We start from the raw sequence: 12,009 nt of genomic DNA, 5'->3' as shown, positions 1-12,009 counted from the left end.
TTCTGCCGGAGTCTTCTATTGTCTGTAGATTTTCAATTCATGAATAATCAGGTGAAATTGGTTAGAAGTGACAATTATGAGTTTTCTGAACATTAAAACTTACAGTTATGCTCTGTTTTGAAATTTCATCAAAGGATTCAAACAAATAAGTAAATCAAGCATGGGTTGTATGGTTTATAATATCAAATCAAATATGTGATTTCTTCCAAAAGGTTACTTCTACTCTATGATTATTTTTTATGAACTTAAGAAAAACTTGAACTCAGTAAGAATATCTTATGTATGTCTGACTCATGTTGAGTTGTATCTCCAATATAACTCATATATTTCATCAAATGAGATATATAAGCTACTTACGAAGCTCAACAAACGTCTTCAACAAATAATAGTTGCAAATTTTTGATGTTCAACAATGTTGCCCTGGAGAGCTCCTGCCTGCTTTTGAATCTACAGTCTGAGAAACGCAGCTATAAGGCATTCGATACAAGACAGTGATTAATCCTTCTTAATTAATAGTTGTAAAATTATTGGGTGCAACTAATTCTAGTGAATTCATGCTTGAATTACACAATAATTATTGGCTAGTTTGGGGACAAGGAGTGATGTAGTGAAAGTGTTGAGGGACACTGTTTAATAGCACACAACTAGGATATTATCACCATAATTGTCAACTTCTTGATCCATGATAGTTTTCGAAGTATTTATGATCAATTATCACTTGAAATATATACTTTTTGGCCATCATTATCACCAGAATAGACATGTCATCTAAGATGGGTGTAATTATATTGTTGAAATGAGAGCTGTTCAAGCTGTTATTATCGATAGTCACGTATAGACTGTAATCACGAGAAAAAAAATTGTTAGCGAGAAAAAGAGAAACGCGAGGAAAACTCCAGATTCATTCTCCACATCATACCAAACAGTGGGATTGCAAGACTGGCAACTCGAGAATAATCTTATGTCGAACCCCAGATGAGTGATAAAGCTACAAACAGTTTCAGCATTTTCCTCTCTTCATCAATTCATTTGCTTTTTGAAGAAATTATAGCTAAAGAGTATTCCACAATGATGAAAAATTGTGTAATAGATTTTAAGATTGAGGTGACAGTAAAATATCGATCGGAAATATTCAATGAAACTTTAAGCGCAATGGGCACACGTGGTTTTCAACGTGGACTTCTAGAGGTTTGTTAAATTTTGTACACAGTAGCATCATTATTATTCTAATAAAAACATATTTTATCAATACTTTCAAATATATTTGTGAATAATTTCTATGCATGAAGTTCAACTATGAAATGCTGCAGACAGATTTAAAATATTCAAATAAATTGCTTCTTTTCAATGTACATTTTAGGTTTTGAAGATACCTTTAGAATCCTTCAGATTCAACTCCTAGTGGTAATAAGAGATTAGAATACTTACTTCCTTCAGCAATATCCATGGAAATAGTATCAGAAAAACTAATGTTAGTACTATCAACATAAAAAGTTTTCTCATTCGAATGGTTGAGTATCAGTGGATTTATTATATGTTTTATTTTTCACTACTTATTCAAGCATCATTCCAAAATATTGAATTTTGTATGTTTTCATCTTCACATGAGATGGATGATGGATGAAGTAGGAGAATGTCTGGCTAATCCAGCAATATTATTAACGTTGATGATAATAAGTGTATGCTACTATCTCCAATCAACTTTGATTAGTCTGTTTCCATTCATTTATTGCTCCCGAAATCGAATTTATCTCAATTTAATATAATTGTTCATCACTGAATAATATTTTTTTCTGAATATGAATTATTAATAAATTTCGTTGATAGAACATTGCTTAAAATATTAATTCAAGTTCTCTATTCCATAATGATTTCTTTAAAATTTAAAGCCTTCATTCATTCGTTTCATTTATTTTGCCAAGTGTGATATCATAGAGAATACGGTAAACCAAATTTAAATCTCATCCCTGTAGGCTGACGATTCCCCTACATTTCACTCACAAGTGAACTTCGATAGCGTGAAGTGTTCGAATAAAAGACATCCTCCATGTAAGGAATAGTAGTGGAATTTGAAACATTCTGTGAAGGTGACGTTGTAGTAAGTATCCAAATTAGATGAAAAAACTACTCAAATCCATTGGTTTATTGAAACAATTTTGGATATTAGATTTGGTTGTTACACCACTGTCAATCTCTAGTAAACCGGAACTAGTATATCAAATTGTTTCAATGAACCAGTGGATTTGACAATATCTAGTCCTTACTTTCAATCAACTGATCCTACAACTCACTTAACAGCTCCTCCCAAACTAAAATGTGAGTATAGCCCTCGGTGTCGCCACTGAGAGAAGTAGGAGGAGGAGTAGGATGAGGAAGAGGTAGAGGATGAGAAATGTGATGGAGTAAGAAGTGTAAATATAGAGAGCGTGCGAATGAAGAGGATGATTGAAAGATGATGAAGAGGAAGAATGGAGGATAAAAACTGTGAGAGAATGGTTAGAGGATGTAAGAAATTGGTTACAAGATAGAGAAGTAATGGAATTGGTTGTTATTATTCACGTTATTCTTTATATTTAAATAACGATTAGCCTCCTGCTTGGCATCAGTCGGTAAAGCATGAGATTTGATATAATTAGGTCGTGGTTTTCTAATAGTATTCAGTCTTAAAAAATCTTGATAGGCCTAGATATGGGCTTCTCCAATAACTCTTGTAATTCAATAAATAATAAATATATATATAAATGATACTTATACTATAGAGTTGAGGAATAAAAAATAAATTGCACACCATGAAAGTTTCATACATATATTACATAAATAATGCAAAGATCAATCGAGGCAAAAAATATATATAGAGCGATAAAAAATATAATATAAAAATAGAACAATAATTGAAATCAGTAAAATATCACAGGCTAAACTTTATATTCTAGATTTATGGCACGAATCATTACCATGTGCCTTTATCTTAAAATCATATGCATTCTGTTGCATGTAGTTGCGATATGCGCTTGCTAATACTTGTCGACTTGGATAATTCAATCAAAAAATGTGTGCTCTAAGATCAGCTTGATAAATTAGCCACTAATAATCCAAATATATATATATATTAAAATCTCTAGTATTTAGTAGATTTATTTGTATCGAATATATATTTTTATCTCAGGGTGCAAGATTCGGCACCTGACGGAATAGGTAGAGCCATTCATCTAGTGAATTAGAACTATAATAAATTATCGCAAATTGTATTGCAAAAAATTAAATATTATATGCATATGTTTTAATAGCCTAGATTTCGTACTTCTTTGATTTAATAGAATTTCTAAAATATTGATCTATATTTTGCTTTCAAATAAATACCTTTAATACTAATTTTACTTGCGCAAGTATTACTCTTATTAATTTCTCAATTTATAATAAAACCCTTTCGGCGAGCTAGCTTTGATCATCAGATTAATTCGAAGCACTAGGGCGCCCATCACTAATTCAAATTTAATCACTCACGTGTCGAAAATCTTCTTGTAAGCCGCCGATGTCGATCCAACTCCATGTGGTCCGGGAATATGGTAGCCGGAATCGTCTCCTCCAAGGGGTTATAAATTTAATTAAAAATGAAAATGACTTCTGCTTCACAATAGCATCACGAAGTCTTTTAAGAAATTTAATAATTTACTTTAACTTTAACTTTTACAAAATCATTAGTAAGGTACTTCGCTCTAAAATATTTGGGGTCCTCTTATGGTGGCATTTGGCTGGCGAGTGCTGGTTCTTCCTTCTCAAGTTTTACAGATCCTCTTTCCGACTTTCAAATTAGCATAAAATTTAAATATCTTAGTCCTCCGCCATTTAGGTTCAAATAGATCTTACAAAAAATACCAAAATATTGCTTAGATTATATGATTAATAATTTCTTTGCATTCGAGCCATATCGATAACATAGATTACACAAATTTTAACACAAAATCTAGTACATTTATATAAATATATAGAAATATTTTTGAACTGGCCTACAGTTGCCGCCTATTAACTGCCGTTTTACTATTGGTGCATGCAAATTTTATTCGGTATTCATGCGCCTGGTAACTCTTATTTCCTGAATACATTAAATTATTTTTATTTGGTTTTTTATTTATGCTCTTTGCATGCTAGTTAATATTCTATACATTAATATTAATTCCATGCTACCTAATAATTAGCCACGTGGACGGGTGTTTTTTCATATTGCACACCATCTGATTGCAATAAAGCTCTGCCAAGGGGTTTTGGTCAGATTCTACGTTCCTCGGTTTGATCGATCTCTAGGTCACCGATCCGTGAATACATGTACATAACCTCAATCTTCAAATATTTTATATAATAATCTATTTATGAGCAATAAACTTCCTTCAAATCCTTTTTAGGTTCTTGTACCATTTAGCCAGAATAAGCTGATGCTATCTAATCTTAGTTATTATCTATTTGGCGATATTAGCCAGTTACTTTATTTCAGACCTATTACTGTTTCTGTTAGGGCTTTTTGTCTACCCAGATTTAATATGTTACACGCGCCCCTGGGTTTGAATTCAAAATATTTGAGAATCACAATGTTTTTAATGAAAACCCACCCTTCAATACATCGATATACACTATACTTTATTTATAAATTATACTCTCATACTTCTATCACAGTTCGCAGACATATTTGCTGCATCTCCTTTATACCTTTATCAAATACAATAACAAATTCTCCTCCTCAACACACATAAAATATCATAAATATAAACTTCTAAACGTACTCCTCCTGACAACACTTAACATATAGTAATTTTTAAATTCGCCGCTTGCAGGGCCGCCAACCTAACTACACACATTTCATAATTCTCACAAATGATTCCTTTTAGACAATAATTTCGATTCACAAAACTTCTGGGCTTATATCTTATAGTATTTCTTAGGTCTTAATATAAATAATTTTCTATACATCAGGTACAATACTTTTCTTTTGCTAATGGCTCTTTGGTTTTGGTAGCTGGTATTCACTTTAAGTCTTTTTCAGGTAACAAACGTGGCATAATTAAAAGTAATAAATATAAAACATATAAATAAATATATCGACATTAATAAATATAATAAATAACAATAATAAATAACTTTTTGGGTACAGTACTTCTTTTTATAAACATATGTTCAACAGACGTCACATATTTGATTTAGGTGGCTTTGCTCAGCTGGTCGCTGTTCTACATTTCATACTGCTACATGTTACATCAGAATTTGCTGTCGAATTTCATAACTAACCTAACTGCTCAATTTTTTCTCTTAAAAAGGTAATTAACAAATTTTAATTTTACTATCCCCGCTTGTGTCCTTTTTTAGTGGATGTAGCTAATTTAATTACACATTTAAAATTTATTCTTTTTCTTATTGCAGGCTTCTAACGGCTGGAAGGAATTAAAACATTGGATTGTTGCCACGCGGTCCTATACCAAGATTAAATTTATTAAGGAAGGTTAGTAATCGGTTTGATAATAATGTTTTCCTTGATTTCTTATCATATTTATTTCAAATTCTGTGATATGGTATGTAGAAATTTCGTGGCTTACTTGCATCTTCTTGCATTCTGTTTGTAGATGTTGTAGGCTGGTGAGGTTATCTGCTGTTGATTTGTGAGGCTGTCCTATTGATAATTTTTTCATCATAAATTTGAAGCCCTGGTATCTGGTATATCCTTTTAAACAATTCCAAGCTTCATTTATGGTAGTTTCTTTTAATCCATTCTTTTTCCAATTATACTGTAGTCTTAATGCATCCTGCCTTTCGTGCTCATTTAATATTCTTGATTTCAGTTTGTCATAAATCATTATGCCCATAACAATAAACATTTTTATAATATTAAATTTCCAATTATCAATCATAGATTCATTTAATAATAACAATATAATATTTTCCATCCTATCTACAACACAGTCTTTTATTAATATCACAGCCATTATTACAAACATTAAACACCATAACAAAACATTTATCATCTTTTTAATAGTATTATCTCTCATCATATAATATCCAGGTACTTTCACTTTCTTAATATTATTTTTTAATTCTTCCAATCTTATTAGCCACCGTTTATCCTTTATTAGTTCCCACAAGTAGTCCACTTCATTGTTTTCCCGGCATGAATCCATAATAGTATTCCTATCAGTTCCGTTTCTGTCATATTCCTTTGGCCTATTTTTCCGGTCACATCGCTGATCATAGCCTTTAAAGCGTATGTGCCGCGGATGCACGCCGTCGGTCCGCTCCTGTCCTTCATCCTGGTATTGGTCGGTTGTCTTCTTCGGGCGTTTGAACCGTGCATGCGGCCGGTATGCGCGCGCGTGGTTCCTCCTTTTCTTTCGCTTCTTCCGCCTCCGGGCCTTGCGATGCATCTTCTTCTCCCGAATGCCGTCCTCCTCGTCCTGATGTCGGCTGGGTGTCCTCGGGCGCCTCCGTCTCCGGGCCTTGCGGTGCTCGCCCCTCTTGTCCGGTAGTCCGTCCTCCCTGGTGTCAGCCTCTTGGTCAAAAATTTTGGGGTCCTTTGTCTCCTTCGGTGGTGTCCATTGGTGCGGGTGCATGGGTTCTGTGGCGGTCTCTTGATGCGCGAGTGTGACTTTCAAAGCGGGTAGTATGGTGGCGGTCTCTTGATGGGCGGGCTGCTCTACCTGTGGTGATGGATCTTCGGCGGGTTGCTCTTCGGTGGGGAACAGGATACTTAATAGAGGTTGTTGCTTGCGGCTGGTTTTAATTGCATGGTGGGCGGCGGTTTTTGGTGGTGGGCTGTCTTGTATTGGCTTCGGTTCTTCTAATACTATTTTCGGTAAATCATTTCTAAAGGTGGTGTATGAGGTTGAAATATCCTGCTTTTCTTGGTTTGTTTCATTTGAGCTTGTGCTTGTTATATCGGGGGTATCATATAGTCCTGGTTTATTAGCTGTAGTTTTCTGTATATCTGGTGGCGGGTCGTTGGGTGTTGGGTTCCGGGTTTTTTGTTGATTCAATCCTATTGCATGTGCTAATGTATAATTTGTACTTACTTGTTGAGGTGGCGGTTTATAATTTCTGTTGTAATTGTTTTGTGTGTGATTATTATGTGAGTTTAATCGATCACGGCCATCATAGTGATTCTTACGATTGCTCTGCTGGGCATAGTGGTTGGTTGTGCGATTTTGAAATTTTTCATTATTCCAGTTACCATTTTGCCTGTGCTCATAGCGGCGTTCAAATTGAGGAGCAGATCGGTAGCGATCATATGATACCGGTTCATAATTTTGGCTGTTATGCTGATTAAATTTTGAATTATGTTGATTTGGTGCGTATCTCTGGTCTGAACGGTGGTTTGATATTGCCATCACAGACTGTATGCCATATAAATGATTAATCAGCTGCTTGCAATCAGTAATGGGTTGTGTGGCGAGTGCCATTCTAACTTGATACGGTAGCTTCTTTAAAATAATACTTGCTAATGCCGATTCATTAATGGGCTCGCTCAATTGAGAATTTTTAAACTGTAGGGCAGTGACGAAAGTGGTACATGCACCGTCTAAGTTAGGGTTGAAATCGCATGATATGATGTCCGCTAGCACGTCCAACTGTTTACTTCTGCTCCAATACTGTTCCAGGAAGACAGCTACAAACTCATCCAATGATGTAAATTCATGGGCTCTACTCCGAAAGAACATCAGGGGTTCGCCAATCAATAAATTAGTCAAACGAAGACGCCAAAAATTCCAAGAGGTAGGTGCAAGAGTTTGTACTAATTTTATCTGATCAATGAATGGTTGAGGTTGCAAATGGCGATCAGTATTATCAAATTTTCCTAGTCCTTGTAATATACTATGTACGTTGAGGTTGTCTGTTTGAATCCCTTGAGGTCGTTGTTGAATATGATTTTCTAATGCTGTTATTTTTTCCTGTGTTATCTGCCATTGACTATTATGTGTAATTTTATTTGCGTTTACTTCTTGATTTAATTGAGTCAGAGTGGATTTTTGAATTAGTAGAGTTCCGTTTAAAGCTTTACAGGTTTCAGTATTTTGATTGATGCTACCTTGCAGTTGGTTCATTTTTGTGGACATATTAATCTGTTTATTTTGTATTTCTTTAATACTGTTAATATTTTTGTCAACTGTAGTTGTTAATGTTTGATTGGCAACGGTAATTTGTTTGTGGATTTCTTGGTGGCAATCGGCCTTAATGTTATTGGTTATATCCTGAATGGGTGTAGTGATTTGTATGGTTAGGTTATCTATCCTTTCGTTGAGCTCACATGTAACCGTATCCAACCTTTCCGATAATCCTGCCGTAACTTTATCCTGACTTTCTTTCTGTAGATTTATCATTGCTTTTAATTCTTCCCTATGATTCTCTACTTTAGCCTCAATAGTATCCAACCGTCGTTCTACTGATTTTATAGCGCCCGCTGTCTCTTTCATGCCCTGTTCCATTGTTTGCTTATTTGCCTCTTTCATTTCCACATTCTCTTTTTTAATCTCCTGCATCATTTTGTCCATTGTGTTTTGTAGCATAATATTGAACATACTGCTAGTTTGTTCCATCATTACCTTTTGAAAAGGATCTAGCTCTGTGACTGAAAATAGACTTTGTTTGCTCAGATGTGACTCGGCCTCTGGAGATGCGGGTTCGGCAGGCTGCTCCTCGCCCCCTTCAAAGTTGATCTCTACTATCCGTTGATTCAATGGTGTGTCAGCGGCGTCGATTCGAGTGGATGATAGAGGTTGCAGACCTGGTGGATCGAAGACTATCGACCCGACGCTTCCTGGTTCCCTTTCTCGTGGCGTATTGGCATCTACCGTGGTGGGGTTTGATGTGCTTGGAGTCGACAAAGTGGGATCTGTGCAACCGCCGTACATATATGAAACTTCAGAGTTTGCGGGAGTGTGATTCATTATGTCAAATATGATAAATGCTAATTAAACAGTGACAAAAATGATAAGCGAAGATGCTTAAAAAAGAGACACAAACCGGGACTTACAGTGAACAGTGATGTGTAAAGTGTTTGGATACTCTTACAACAAGGTATTTATACTTAAGTTTTTTACAATGCTCTAGCGCCCCCAATGTTTTGTTGATTTATTCTTGGCTAGTTTACAGGCTGCGACTTATTTTCCAACCGGCTTAAACACCTAATATATTTTTGACTAGAAAGTAATAGCAGTTTAGGCTTATAAAATATAATCTCTCTTATAAACATGTAATTTTTCACAGTACTAATAATATAAAATTTTCTTTAAAACATATAATTTCTCTCTATTTAAAGCTCTTGTTTCCCCAAAAAGTAATACAAATTTCCCTTCGCCAGTTTTCCTCACAACTCGTATAAGTTATCTATAATTTTCAATATGGTTATTGACTTAATTTCAAATAATTATTCAATGAGCTTGGCTCTCATCATCAGCCCCACGTTGGTACGACATGTCTTTGTGTCACGTTATTCTTTATATTTAAATAACGATTAGCCTCCTGCTTGGCATCAGTCGGTAAAGCATGAGATTTGATATAATTAGGTCGTGGTTTTCTAATAGTATTCAGTCTTAAAAAATCTTGATAGGCCTAGATATGGGCTTCTCCAATAACTCTTGTAATTCAATAAATAATAAATATATATATAAATGATACTTATACTATAGAGTTGAGGAATAAAAAATAAATTGCACACCATGAAAGTTTCATACATATATTACATAAATAATGCAAAGATCAATCGAGGCAAAAAATATATATAGAGCGATAAAAAATATAATATAAAAATAGAACAATAATTGAAATCAATAAAATATCACAGGCTAAACTTTATATTCTAGATTTATGGCACGAATCATTACCATGTGCCTTTATCTTAAAATCATATGCATTCTGTTGCATGTAGCTGCGATATGCGCTTGCTAATACTTGTCGACTTGGATAATTCAATCAAAAAATGTGTGCTCTAAGATCAGCTTGATAAATTAGCCACTAATAATCCAAATATATATATATATTAAAATCTCTAGTATTTAGTAGATTTATTTGTATCGCATATATATTTTTATCTCAGGGTGCAAGATTCGGCACCTGACGGAATGGGTAGAGCCATTCATCTAGTGAATTAGAACTATAATAAATTATCGCAAATTGTATTGCAAAAAATTAAATATTATATGCATATGTTTTAATAGCCTAGATTTCGTACTTCTTTGATTTAATAGAATTTCTAAAATATTGATCTATATTTTGCTTTCAAATAAATACCTTTAATACTAATTTTACTTGCGCAAGTATTACTCTTATTAATTTCTCAATTTATAATAAAACCCTTTCGGCGAGCTAGCTTTGATCATCAGATTAATTCGAAGCACTAGGGCGCCCATCACTAATTCAAATTTAATCACTCACGTGTCGAAAATCTTCTTGTAAGCCGCCGATGTCGATCCAACTCCATGTGGTCCGGGAATATGGTAGCCGGAATCGTCTCCTCCAAGGGGTTATAAATTTAATTAAAAATGAAAATGACTTCTGCTTCACAATAGCATCACGAAGTCTTTTAAGAAATTTAATAATTTACTTTAACTTTAACTTTTACAAAATCATTAGTAAGGTATTACGCTCTAAAATATTTGGGGTCCTCTTATGGTGGCATTTGGCTGGCGAGTGCTGGTTCTTCCTTCTCAAGTTTTACAGATCCTCTTTCCGACTTTCAAATTAGCATAAAATTTAAATATCTTAGTCCTCCGCCATTTAGGTTCAAATAGATCTTACAAAAAATACCAAAATATTGCTTAGATTATATGATTAATAATTTCTTTGCATTCGAGCCATATCGATAACATAGATTACACAAATTTTAACACAAAATCTAGTACATTTATATAAATATATAGAAATATTTTTGAACTGGCCTACAGTTGCCGCCTATTAACTGCCGTTTTACTATTGGTGCATGCAAATTTTATTCGGTATTCATGCGCCTGGTAACTCTTATTTCCTGAATACATTAAATTATTTTTATTTGGTTTTTTATTTATGCTCTTTGCATGCTAGTTAATATTCTATACATTAATATTAATTCCATGCTACCTAATAATTAGCCACGTGGACGGGTGTTTTTTCATATTGCACACCATCTGATTGCAATAAAGCTCTGCCAAGGGGTTTTGGTCAGATTCTACGTTCCTCGGTTTGATCGATCTCTAGGTCACCGATCCGTGAATACATGTACATAACCTCAATCTTCAAATATTTTATATAATAATCTATTTATGAGCAATAAACTTCCTTCAAATCCTTTTTAGGTTCTTGTACCATTTAGCCAGAATAAGCTGATGCTATCTAATCTTAGTTATTATCTATTTGGCGATATTAGCCAGTTACTTTATTTCAGACCTATTACTGTTTCTGTTAGGGCTTTTTGTCTACCCAGATTTAATATGTTACAAGGTAGAGGTCAGCTTTATGCTGAGAGGATTGGTGAGGGAGCGTACTGGGTCCAGCAGTTACAGACCACAACTCTCACAACTGAAACTGAAATTCAGCAGAAAAACTTTCTGCAGGTCAAAAATTCATGCACTTCATCTCTCTCAATGGGCTGTTTTTCATCATACAGAGCTGCAAGTTTCACCTGACCACTGAATTTGTTTTGCATTATGGTGTCGTCCCAGTTCCAAATCCCAAACGTTTTGATGCGGTCTGGGAAGGAAAAAAGGTTTAGGATGACAAGGGAAACTGGAATTTTCCATAGATTTTTTTTGGGGACTTTGGAGTTCACGAGAAAATGTGATGATGCATAAAATTATGATGGTGAAAATCATGATGCATGATAAAAACACGTATTTCTTTAGAATTCCAAGGTCCTTCACATTAACATTAATGTAGCATGCTATTTTGTTTGGTAAAAGCAGTGGTAATGTTCAATCATACAAATGATATCTGCAGTGATCTACAAGAAAATAAACATATTATACAATTATTGTCTTTAATAAAATTAGTAGAATTTATGGT

General features: G+C 34.2%; 1 protein-coding gene across 1 annotated transcript in view; it reads left to right on the top strand.

Annotated features, from left to right (window-relative positions):
- LOC111044919 overlaps nt 1–12,009 on the top strand; it is a 310,482-nt gene that overhangs the window by 132,588 nt on the left and 165,885 nt on the right. The window lies entirely within an intron of this gene.

Source organism: Nilaparvata lugens, chromosome 10, assembly GCF_014356525.2.
Source record: "Nilaparvata lugens isolate BPH chromosome 10, ASM1435652v1, whole genome shotgun sequence".
In the NCBI taxonomy this organism is placed as follows: domain Eukaryota; kingdom Metazoa; phylum Arthropoda; class Insecta; order Hemiptera; family Delphacidae; genus Nilaparvata; species Nilaparvata lugens.
The sequence above is the reverse complement of the archived record's forward strand: the minus strand, read 5'-3'. Positions and strand labels throughout refer to the sequence as shown.